The sequence below is a fragment of the Pinus tabuliformis genome, chromosome 7, assembly GCF_031772625.1.
Source record: "Pinus tabuliformis cultivar Carrire ecotype Pingquan chromosome 7, CPIR1, whole genome shotgun sequence".
NCBI classification, from domain to species: Eukaryota; Viridiplantae; Streptophyta; class Pinopsida; order Pinales; family Pinaceae; genus Pinus; species Pinus tabuliformis.
The window spans coordinates 1,224,824,477-1,224,835,363 of NC_142293.1; positions in this window are offsets into that span (position 1 = coordinate 1,224,824,477).

The window sequence follows — 10,887 nt, forward strand, 5'->3', positions numbered from 1 at the left end:
GCATAAAGGTACAAAACTTAAGTGTTTTTACTGATTCAGAACTTATTGTCAAACAAGTGAGAAATATTTGCCAGACTAAGCATCCCAGACTTAGGTCTTATATAAATGAAGTTTGGGATTCAGTGGAAAACTTCTTTGATGCTTTTAATTTGACTTATATTCCAAGAAATCATAATATTCATGCAGATGCCTTAGCTATTTCTACTAGTTCATTTAAAATCCCTGATCAGACCAATGTACTCTATCAAATATAGGTCAAGTACAGACCATCCATCCCAGACAATCTAAAAAACTAGCATATATTTGAAGATGATGAACATTTAAATCTTTTCTGCAGGTTATAGATGACTTTTCAGTTCTACAAATTGATGAAGATAGAACAGAAATAAATGAAAATGCAAATTAAAATGATACTTCAAATTTCAATTCGAAAATTTTTGATCATGAAATTATTCAATTTTCTAACAATTTTATTCCCAAGGCCTCATTCCTTTAGAAAAATTGTTTAATCAAAATTATGTCCTTCGAAACCCTCAATCCATTTCTTCACAAGATGACATAGAAGAAATTAATATTGGAACAAATGATGATATTAAAAACATCAAAATATGTGCATCTCTAGATACTGAGATCAAAGCTCAATATCTTAAGTTGCTTCAAAATTATAAGGATGTTTTTTGCATGGACCTATGCTGATCTAAAAACCTATGATACTTCATTAATACAACATAAGGTTCCTTTAAAACCATAAGTATTTCCTTATCAACAGAAACTTAGGAGGATCAATCGAGCTCTTCTACCAACTGTAGAAGAGGAAATTAAGAAAATGTTAGATGCCCAGATAATTCTCCCTCTTAGATATTCTAATTGGGTTGCAAATTTAGTTCCTGTTAGAAAGAATAATGAAGAAATCAAACTTTGTGTGGACTTTATAAATTTGAACAAAGCATCATTAAAATATAACTATCCTTTGCCCAAAATGGATCAGTTACTTCAAATGGTTTCAGGATCACAAAGACTTTCTATGCTTGATGGTTTTTGAGGCTATAATCAGGTAAATGTTGATCCAGCAGACAGAGAGAAGACAACCTTTACAACACCATGGGGTACATTCATGTATGCTAGGATGCCATTTGGCTTAACCAATGGTAGAGCAACATTTGAGAGAGCTATGGATGTAGCTTTTGTGGGTCACGTAAATAAATTTGTGGTCATTTATCTTGATGACATCACTGTTTTTTCTAAATCTAATCATAAACATATAAATCACTTGACGAAGGTTTTTGAAAGTGTAGAAAATTCGCAATATCATTGAATCCTAAAAAGTCTTTATTAGCTATCAAAGAAGGAAAACTGATAGGCCATATAATTTCAGAACAAGGAGTAGTGATTGATCCCAAGCATGTGTCTACCATTGAAACATTTACCTTACCTAGAAACAAGAAGGAGATTCAAGATTTTCTAGCCAAGATTAATTTTTTAAGGAGATTCATCCAAAATTATGCTGAGATTATGAAAGATATAACTAACATGCTCCGAAAGGATCATGAAGTTAAATGGACTATCTCTTCTAGGAATGCATTTGATCAGATCAAGAAATCCATCTCTAAAGCTCCCACCTTGGCTAGCCCTAATTACACTAAACCATTCAGTATATTTTCCTTTGCCTCAGAAACAACGCTTGTTGTTGTTCTACTACAAAAGAATGAAGATTCCCATGACAAACCCATAGCCTTTTTCAGTAAGGTTATGAGAGATGTCAAGCTTAAGTATGACATAATTGAGAAGCAAGCGTATGCCCTTATTCAAGCCCTAAAATCATTCAGGATGTATGTCCTACATTCTCCTATTACTACTTATGTTCCTAACAGCATTGTGAAAACTGTTTTAACCCAACCAAACACTGATGAAAAGAGAGGTAGATGGATCACTTAAATACTTGAGTTTGATCTAACTATCAAAACTACCAAGCTAGTAAAAGGACAAGGATTACCTAATCTTATAGTTGAATCCAACTTTAAAGTGCTCAAAATCAATTTTGTTTTAGAGATACAAGGGAAGAATCCACAAGAACCTTCTCAAACCTCAGATAAGAAGAATACACAAGAACCTTTACCTTCAGACCAGATGAACCCTTTACACATTAATGAAAAATTATGTTGTGAGATTGCTACCAAGACATTGTAAATTTCTTGATCCATTTTGAATGTCTGGCATCATTCTCCAAAAGCTAGTGTAAAACTCTCAAAATGAAAGTTGTCAAGTACTATATCATAAAAGAAAATTTGTACTGGAAAGACCCACTAAATATTTTATTATTATGTTTAACAGAATCAGAAACTGAAGGAATCATTGACTATTTTCATACAAGATTTTGTGGAGGACATTATGCTTGGAGAGCAACAACATATAAGATATTAAGGGGAGGATTTTATCGGCCCACATTGTTCTTACAAGTAGGAGCAAAGGTTAGAAGTTGTGTTCCTTGTCAAATGTTTGTTGGTAAGCAAAAATTAGCAGCACTTCCATTGGTTCCATCAATAGTCTCAGAACCTTTTAGCCAATTGGGATTATATTTTATTGGATAGATTCATCCCACTTCAAGTAATCATCATAGATGAATCCTCACTACAACAGACTACTTCACTAAATGGGTGGAAGCAATTCTAGTGAGAAATGCTACTGATTCAGTAGTAATCAAATTTATTGAAGAGAGCATCTTATCTAGATTTGGTTTCCCAACTCAAATTGTCACTGATAATGCAGCAAATTTTTCTAGTGTTATAATGATTGAGTTTTGACAGAAATATTAGATTCTATTACATCATTCAACTCCATATTACCCACAGGGTAAAAGCCTTGCAGAATCCTCCAATAAACGTCTGGTAAAGGTAATAAAAAAGACTCTATCAGATCATAAAATGAGTTGGGACTCTCATTTAATTTATGCATTATGGACAAACATAATTAATCCAAAGAGATCTATTGGAAAATCTCCTTTCCAGTTAGTTTATGGGAAAGATGTAATCTTCCCTACCAATTTGGCCTTCCCTGTTTTAAAACTCCTGCAGGATTCAACACATGAACCTGATGATTTTTCAAGGAGAACAAATCAGATTATTGAACTAAATGAAAATGGAGATGAAGTTCAATACAAACTGAAAAAGTATTAGAGTAAGATGAAGAGCCCATTTGACAGAAGAACCAAGGAAAGGGACTTCAAGGAAGGTGATCTAGTTCTCAGGTGGGATTCGAAGAGAGAAGAAAAGGGAAAACATGGCAAGTTTGACAACCTGTGGTTTGGACCTTTAGCAATTGCTGAAGTTAAGGGAAACAACACTTTTGTGCTACAAAATCTTGAGGGGCTATATTCCACTTATCCTGTAAATGCAAGGTTTCTCAAACATTACATTCAGTACTAAGAAGTTGAAGTTGATTTCATTACTACCAATGTAAAAATTTAAGTTTCTTTTACTTTTCATGTTGTCAGTGTGATTTTTTACAACAAAAGATTTCATAGCCTAAGGAGAAGGCACATGGATCTGCAGGTTATCTACATTCTATAGGAGAAAGCAGTCCCTAGTTGGAGCCAATGTTGTAGCATTTTTTGGTTTTGATAAGTTAGAATCAATTAGTCAAAAAATGAAAATATTTTTCAAAAAATGATAAGCTAGGATATGGACAAAATGAATACTGAATAAAAATGTTAGGAAATATTTGATAAATATGTCCATATCAAAGAAAATGTTAGAATAGATGCCCTAAAAAATAAAGGCAAAAATAAAATGCTAGGTTAGAGAGAAAAGAAAAAATAAATAAACCATGAAAGTGTGCAAGTCCAAGTGCCACTACTTTTTACTTTATTATGTAAAATAATGGTTGTGTGCGGATTGTCATAAGTGCCACAACCCATGATAGTCAAATAGTTTAATCTTGACTATTTCATGCTTTAAATTTCATGTTCATAGTTAGAGAAGAAAGATCTAGCCAAATTGTTTAATCTTGGCAAATAAGTAGCTAGGTAGAGAATAATAAGGAGCTCATTAGTGTAATATGAGCCCTTGGATGTTATAAGGTTAGAATTACATCGTTTTCTTTTCAAAAGAAAAAGGAAAGAAAAGGGTCTGTTAGCCTAAATGCACCCAATAAAGTGAAGAAAAAGTGTTAGGATAAGTAAAGGGTAGGTAGAAGAAAGGTTACAGAAGTACAAAGTTGATTAAAGCATAAATCACATTTATCATGCTTGATCATGTGTTTCAATGTGCAGGAGTAGTTTCGAAAGTGAAAGAATGTTCACTAGCTGATTTGATTAACTTCCCCATCATTTCATTTCAACCCCCACTACATACTTACTAATATCCCCGTTTTCCCTTCATTTTCATCTTTGCCCCTTAGTTTCACACATTTCCCTAGCAAATTACCCTCCAAAGGTCATTTTCCAACTCAAAACCCCTTTTCCCTAGTGTGAAATCCATTCCCCTTTGAAGAAATCACCTTCCCCTTGTAATTTCCCTAAAAACCCATAAAAACCCATTTTTCTTAACTTTTATTTCCCTCCTCCGCTTTATTAACTTTAACTCTGCCATTCATGTATTTCCCGACAAAACATCTAAAAAACCCATAAAAGCCATTTTAACATAAGTTTTATTAAACTCCACTTTATTTAAATTAACTTCGCAAATCACCTTTTTCCCTATATAAGAACTCTTTTAACCCACCACTCTTGATGTGGTTAAATAAACCCCATCGTCGTTAACCTTGGTCCCACTCCATAAACCCATCTTGTTTATATTTAATTCCGCTTATTCATTAAAATAATTACAAATCCTTTGTAATTATTCCTCGATCCTAGCTAATCTCAGCGCCGTTTCCCTCCATGCATCTTGACCGTGCGATAGCCGTCAAATCATCTGTTCCTAGATCCAATGACCCACAGCAATATTGAATGCTCCTGATCTCCTAGCTTTACCCGCCCGAGAGCGCGCGAGATTCATGGTTTTGCTTGGGCCCCTTGTGGTTACATGGAAGCTCCACATTAACTCACGTGCCCTCGGAGAAAAAAAACCCCATGGCAAAAAGCAGTGTGATGAGCCTCTGAAACTGCTCCCGGCGTACGATAAAACCATCCATTGTTCACTTAACCCTTCCACACCAAATTTTAAAAGTTAACCATTTAAATGCGAAAACCTGCGTTTTCGCTCTTTCACTCGCTTTTCACTGAAACCTGTATAACCCTACCTACACCACCCTAAGCCTCTGCAACCAATTTAACCATTGTTTACCTCCCGAACACAGTCCGAACTCCATCCACAAACCTTTCAACTAAAATAAAGCGATTGTGGCCCTCTTGCCAACCTGTGTTTTCCTTAACAATTGTTGTATTTTGCTGGTTATTAGAAGAAGACCAGGAGACTGGATAAATGGTTTTTATACTAATTTAAAAACCTATTTACTCCAAGATTCTCGGGAAATCTATTCAAAAGGCTTTATTTATCAGAAGTTTAGTGTACAAATAGAGGATCAAGTTTAAACCAAACAGAGCAGAAAGAAGTCATTTTACATAGTAAATGTTTAAACAGAGGAGGCAGATAAAGACATAGAGTTAAAAGACAAACATATGAAATATACAGAAAGATGATCAATATCCAACTACTTGATACTAAGACATGTAAAAACTAAATGATTTATTGTTGAAATACAAGTAAAAACTTAAAATTTACAGTAAAAGTAGAAAGCACAGTAAAGGTTATTGACAGGTTAATAAGGTCAAAGAGTATCAGATGAAAGGTCATAAGTAAATATGACATCCAGTTTGAAGACCAGACAGCCAAGCAGCTTAAAGGGAAAATGATCAAAGACCAAAGCCAACAGAACCTAAATAATAGGGACAACAACCAACAGTTCAAATAGTTGTCACTATCTTCTTGCATGAAGATATTTCCTTTTCCTTAAATAATCTATTTTTGTAAAAACAGTTTAGGATATTTTCCTAGTTCTCTTATTGTATAAATAACTCTCCTTATGAGTTATTATGGGTTGACCACTGAAAGGGAGTTGACCATTGAAAGAGAGTTAAACCCTTGAAGAAGCATTTGTAAACACTTGATGTACTAGACTTTTCTGGACCCTTAATACAAAGCAAAGGATTTTGAATTCAGTTTTACACAGTTTTTGTTTCCTGTAAGTTTTTCCAGTATTACACATTATGTTTTTCTTCATATTCTTATGTCTTATAGAGATATCTAAGTAGGAATAATTGTGTCTCAATCTATTCCTCTAAGCTTTTGAAGTGATAATCATTAAAGAGTATGGATTAATGAACTATGTATTTAATTAATTCCCTCTAAATCAATAAATCATCAACATCTTATTGTAAGCTTAAGCGTATTCTCTTGAACCTTCTGAACATTGGTCAGAGGTTTTCACACTTATGATTGTTTAATTTTTTGTCTAAAAACAATAATAATCATATTATTTGTTGTTTCTGCTCACCATTATTCAAGCTATTTCACTGTGTAAAATTTTATAGTAGCCCTCTGTTTTGGCATTAATATTATTCTAAAGGTTAGGCATTACAGTGTTACATCTGTTTTATTCATTAGTCTTCCAAACTAAAACAAAAACCCCCAAAACAATTATCTTAGATGCTCTGGCTTTATAGCTAACCATTATCAACTTAGAAGTACAGCAATTGGCACTAAAATACAAACTTAGAAAGATCAAAATGGATAAGGGTGACTCAATTCCGAAGTACTTGACCAAGTTCACCCAATGTCGATATGAGCTTGGAAGTGTCAGGGTTACTGTTGTAGAAGACAATCTTGTGAGTCTAGCACTTCTAATACTTCCCAAGAGTAGGCACAGCTACCAGGACTCAGTTAATGGGAGGGAGAAGCTACCAGAGTGGGAGAAATTATGGTCTAACTTGGTACAAGAAGAGATTATGTAGAACACCAAAGATTTCTCCTCATCTAAGCATGATGATGAGGAGAATTGTGCCTTAGCTGGTAAGGCAAAGAAATGAAAGGGGAAGTCATTCCATTCCAAATTAGATTCTTGTCAAGGAAGCAAGAAGAAAGACATGTCAAAAGTCAAATTCTTTCATTGTCACAAGCTAGGACAATATGCCATTGTGTTCGCACAGGAAGGCCAGTAAGAAGCCCTTAGGAGGACTATCAAGTAAAGCTCTTACTTAACAATTCAAACTTGGTTTCACCCTCATCGATTGAATGGTGACATCAGTGATGGGTAGTGTGTGGTACCTAGATAGTGGGGCCTCATTCCACATGACCGACAATAAGGAGTTCTTCATTCACTTGGAGGATAAGGACCTCCAGATGCACATTGGGATGGGAGATGATAGGAGGTATAGCGCGACATGCATCGGTATTGATACCTTTCAGAGGGAGTTTGTTTCTCCCATCATATTAAAAGATGTGATGTACATTTTGCGTTTGAAGAAGAATATTGTTTCTATAGCCATGTTGGAAGATCGAGGCTATGAAGTGATATTTAGTAAGGGAAAGGATTTCCTTCATCACATGGCCTCAAAATAGGTGAGGCAGATTAGGATTTGGGTGAAGAAACTCTACAAGCTAGATGTAGAATACTGCATTACTTTGAGCACTAAAGCAGATAAGGTGTAGTGTCGAGACATCGGTGATTTGTGGCATAGGAGATTGGGTCACTTGCACCATGAAGCTTTGAAGATCATGCAGTAAATTTCTACAAGACTTCCCAAGGGTAAACTAGAGTGGAGAGACATATGAAAATGGTGTGAATTGGCGAAGTACACCAAATCTTCCATTCATGACAAAGAAAGTTGAGCATAAATGACCCTTGATTGAGTTCACTGAGATGTCTATGGACCATTCTCAATAGCATCCATGGACAAGAACAACTATTATCTAATATTTGTTGATCATTTTTCTCATGAGTGTTGGATTTTCTTCATGCAAAAGAAAGATCAAACATTCGCTAATTTTTATGAATTTAAAGCACTTGTCAAGAAATATATTGGAAGGAAAGTTAAAGCTCTCAAAAGTGATAATGGTGAAGTGTATGTGTCAAATGAGTTCCAGAACTTATGTGCATCAGAAGGCATTTGACGAGAGTTGATAGCACCTCATAACCCACAATAGAATGGGGTGGTTGAAAGGAAGAACAAAAGTATCGTTGGAGCGTGATGGGCGATGTTGCATGATGAGTGCTTACCATTACACTTGTGGGTTGAAGCATGCAACATAGTTTTCTATTTGCATAACGAAAGTCCTCATTGAATTCTCGGGATGACTACACCAGAAGAGTCTTTTTTAGGGAAGAAACCAAATGTGGCACACTTCAGGATTTTTTGCTCATTGGTGTACTGCCATGTTACCAAAGATGCATGAAAAATGTTAGAGCCAACAACTAATTTGGGCATATTTTGGGGGTACACTGATACACCTCAAAAACTATCAGGTCTACCTGCCAACCAATAGGTTGGTAGTGGTTTGCAGAGATGTGAAGTTCGATGAAGAGAAAGCCATGAGATGTTCCCTTAAGAGGGAGCTTCAGTTGCATGTAGAAGAGGATATTTTAGCTCCAAATGAAGAACCTCAGGATGATGTGGAGCAACCACATGTAGAGGAGTAAAGAATGGAAGCACCCACTCATGCAGAGACTTCTAGAGATGGAAGGAAGCACACGAGAGAGGCTAACATATTGTTACATGATTCTAGAGAGAATGTAAGAGCACCCACATCACAATAGGCAGAGGAGGTCACCAGATTGGTACATTGGATACATGGCTCTGATGAGCAAGAGTGTAGAAATTTATCCATCGACATTCGAGGAAAAAGTACAACAAACAATATGGGTTGATGCAACGCTTGAGGAGTATGACTCCATTATTAGAAACAATGTTTGGGAAGTGGTCCCAAGACTAGTATACAAGTCAATGGTCAGTTCCAGATGGATTTACAGGGTAAAGAAAGAAGAAAATGGTAGTGTGGAGAAGCAAAAGGTCATATTTATGGCCAGAGGGTTCTCTGAGGTGGATGGAATTTATTACGATGAGAATTTTTCTCCTATATCAAAGTACTCATGAATCAAATATATTCTAGCACTATCAGTGTAGATGGGATGGAAGATACATCATATGGATGTAAAAACAACATTCCTCAATGACATGATTGAGGAAGAGGCATCATTGAGAAACCAAAACGATTTGAGACCTTCAACAGAGAGTCACATGTGTGCGGACTCAAGCGAGCACTATATGAACTGAAACAAGCACCTTGTCCTTGGTACACCAAGATTGATAGTTATTTCACTGGGTTGGGCTTCACCAAAAGTGAAGAAGATTTGAACCTTTAGCATATTGTGGTTGAAGGTAAATTGTGGATTATAGTATATATGCCAATGATTTGATTATCATAGGTGATGAGAAGTTGATGAAGTCTTGCAAAGATGATCTTGCAAGAGAGTTCGAAAAGAAGGACTTGAGGCTCATGCATTAATTTCTTGGTGTGGAAGTATGGAAAGGAGATGAGGAACTATTTTTATCTCAAGGCAAGTATGCCAATGAGATATTAAAGAAGTTCCACATGGAGAGCAGTAAACCCATGGAGACTCCTCTAGCTAGTAACTAGAGGAAGGAGGATGCTACTTCAGGAGAAGTAGTGGATGATACTATTTATAGACAAATTGTGGATTCACTCATGTATTTGGTGAACAAATGACCAGACATGTGTTATGCAGTTAACCAACTTAGTGAAACCATGGTTAAGCCAACCAAATTATATTGGAAGGAAACCAAACATGTGTTGAGATACCTTAGAGGCACCACTCAGTTTAGTCTTTGGTATAAACGGACAAAGGGAGTGAAGCTTCAAGGCTTAACAGATGCAGATTGGGCAAGTTATCCAATCTTAAACAGGAACACAAAAGATTACATGTATAATCATAAATATAAATATGGAGCAGAAAAACACTTCATTTCATTAATAGAAAACACTGAGCTATGCTTACAAACAGAATGGAAATAAGATAGCTCGGGTGATGTAGGTTACCTCAGAGAAGAGACGTGGCGGATGCATGCCTTTGAAATGTATTACAATGAGGCTCAAGGGCCTATTTATTATTGAAAACATGGGAAAACACTAACAACCTAAAACCCTAACCCCAAGAGATGTAACACCAAGAGTTTGTGGGCCCCGTTGGAGTTATTTGGGAAGCCAACTTCCCAGGGTCATAACTTGGTCATATTATCTCTGTTCGGCACGTGCAATACCTTCTTGGAAAGGTATATCCAAGTACTACATGTTTCACCATAAGCCTCGACCTATCGATGTGGGTTTGTATCGGGCCTCAAAAAAACACCGTTTAGGTGGTCAAAACTGCTTTGAAAGTTCAGGACTCGAAAAACTGCTAAAAATAGTAAATGTTGAAATAAAAAAGGAAACATATGAAACTAACTGGAGGGTCTAGGTGGAATAGGCAGGTGGCCACCAATATCCACCTAGATCATTCCTCCCTCCTTAGGAAGCAATGGTCCCAAGTGCGTGCAGAGCCTCCATGAGGTGATGAAATTTCTGTTGAACCTGGTCCCTAGTGAACCACTTGCCCGGGTGAAGGAGTTGGCTCTCTTTAATAACTTTATATAGCTGTATCCTCTATTGGTGATTGTTCTTGATCTATGTATCCATGATATGATTAGTTGTGGCCTATTCCATGCAGTCTAGGTTGAGCTCTGTTGGTGTGAGTTGTTCTGCAATGTCGGATGCATCCAACAATGGTGGAAAGTATGGCTGAAGGTGGTCTACATTCAACACTAGGTGTAATCCAAGGAATGGTGGGACGGTGAGCTCAAAGGAATTGTCACCAATAACCTTGGTGATGGTGTAT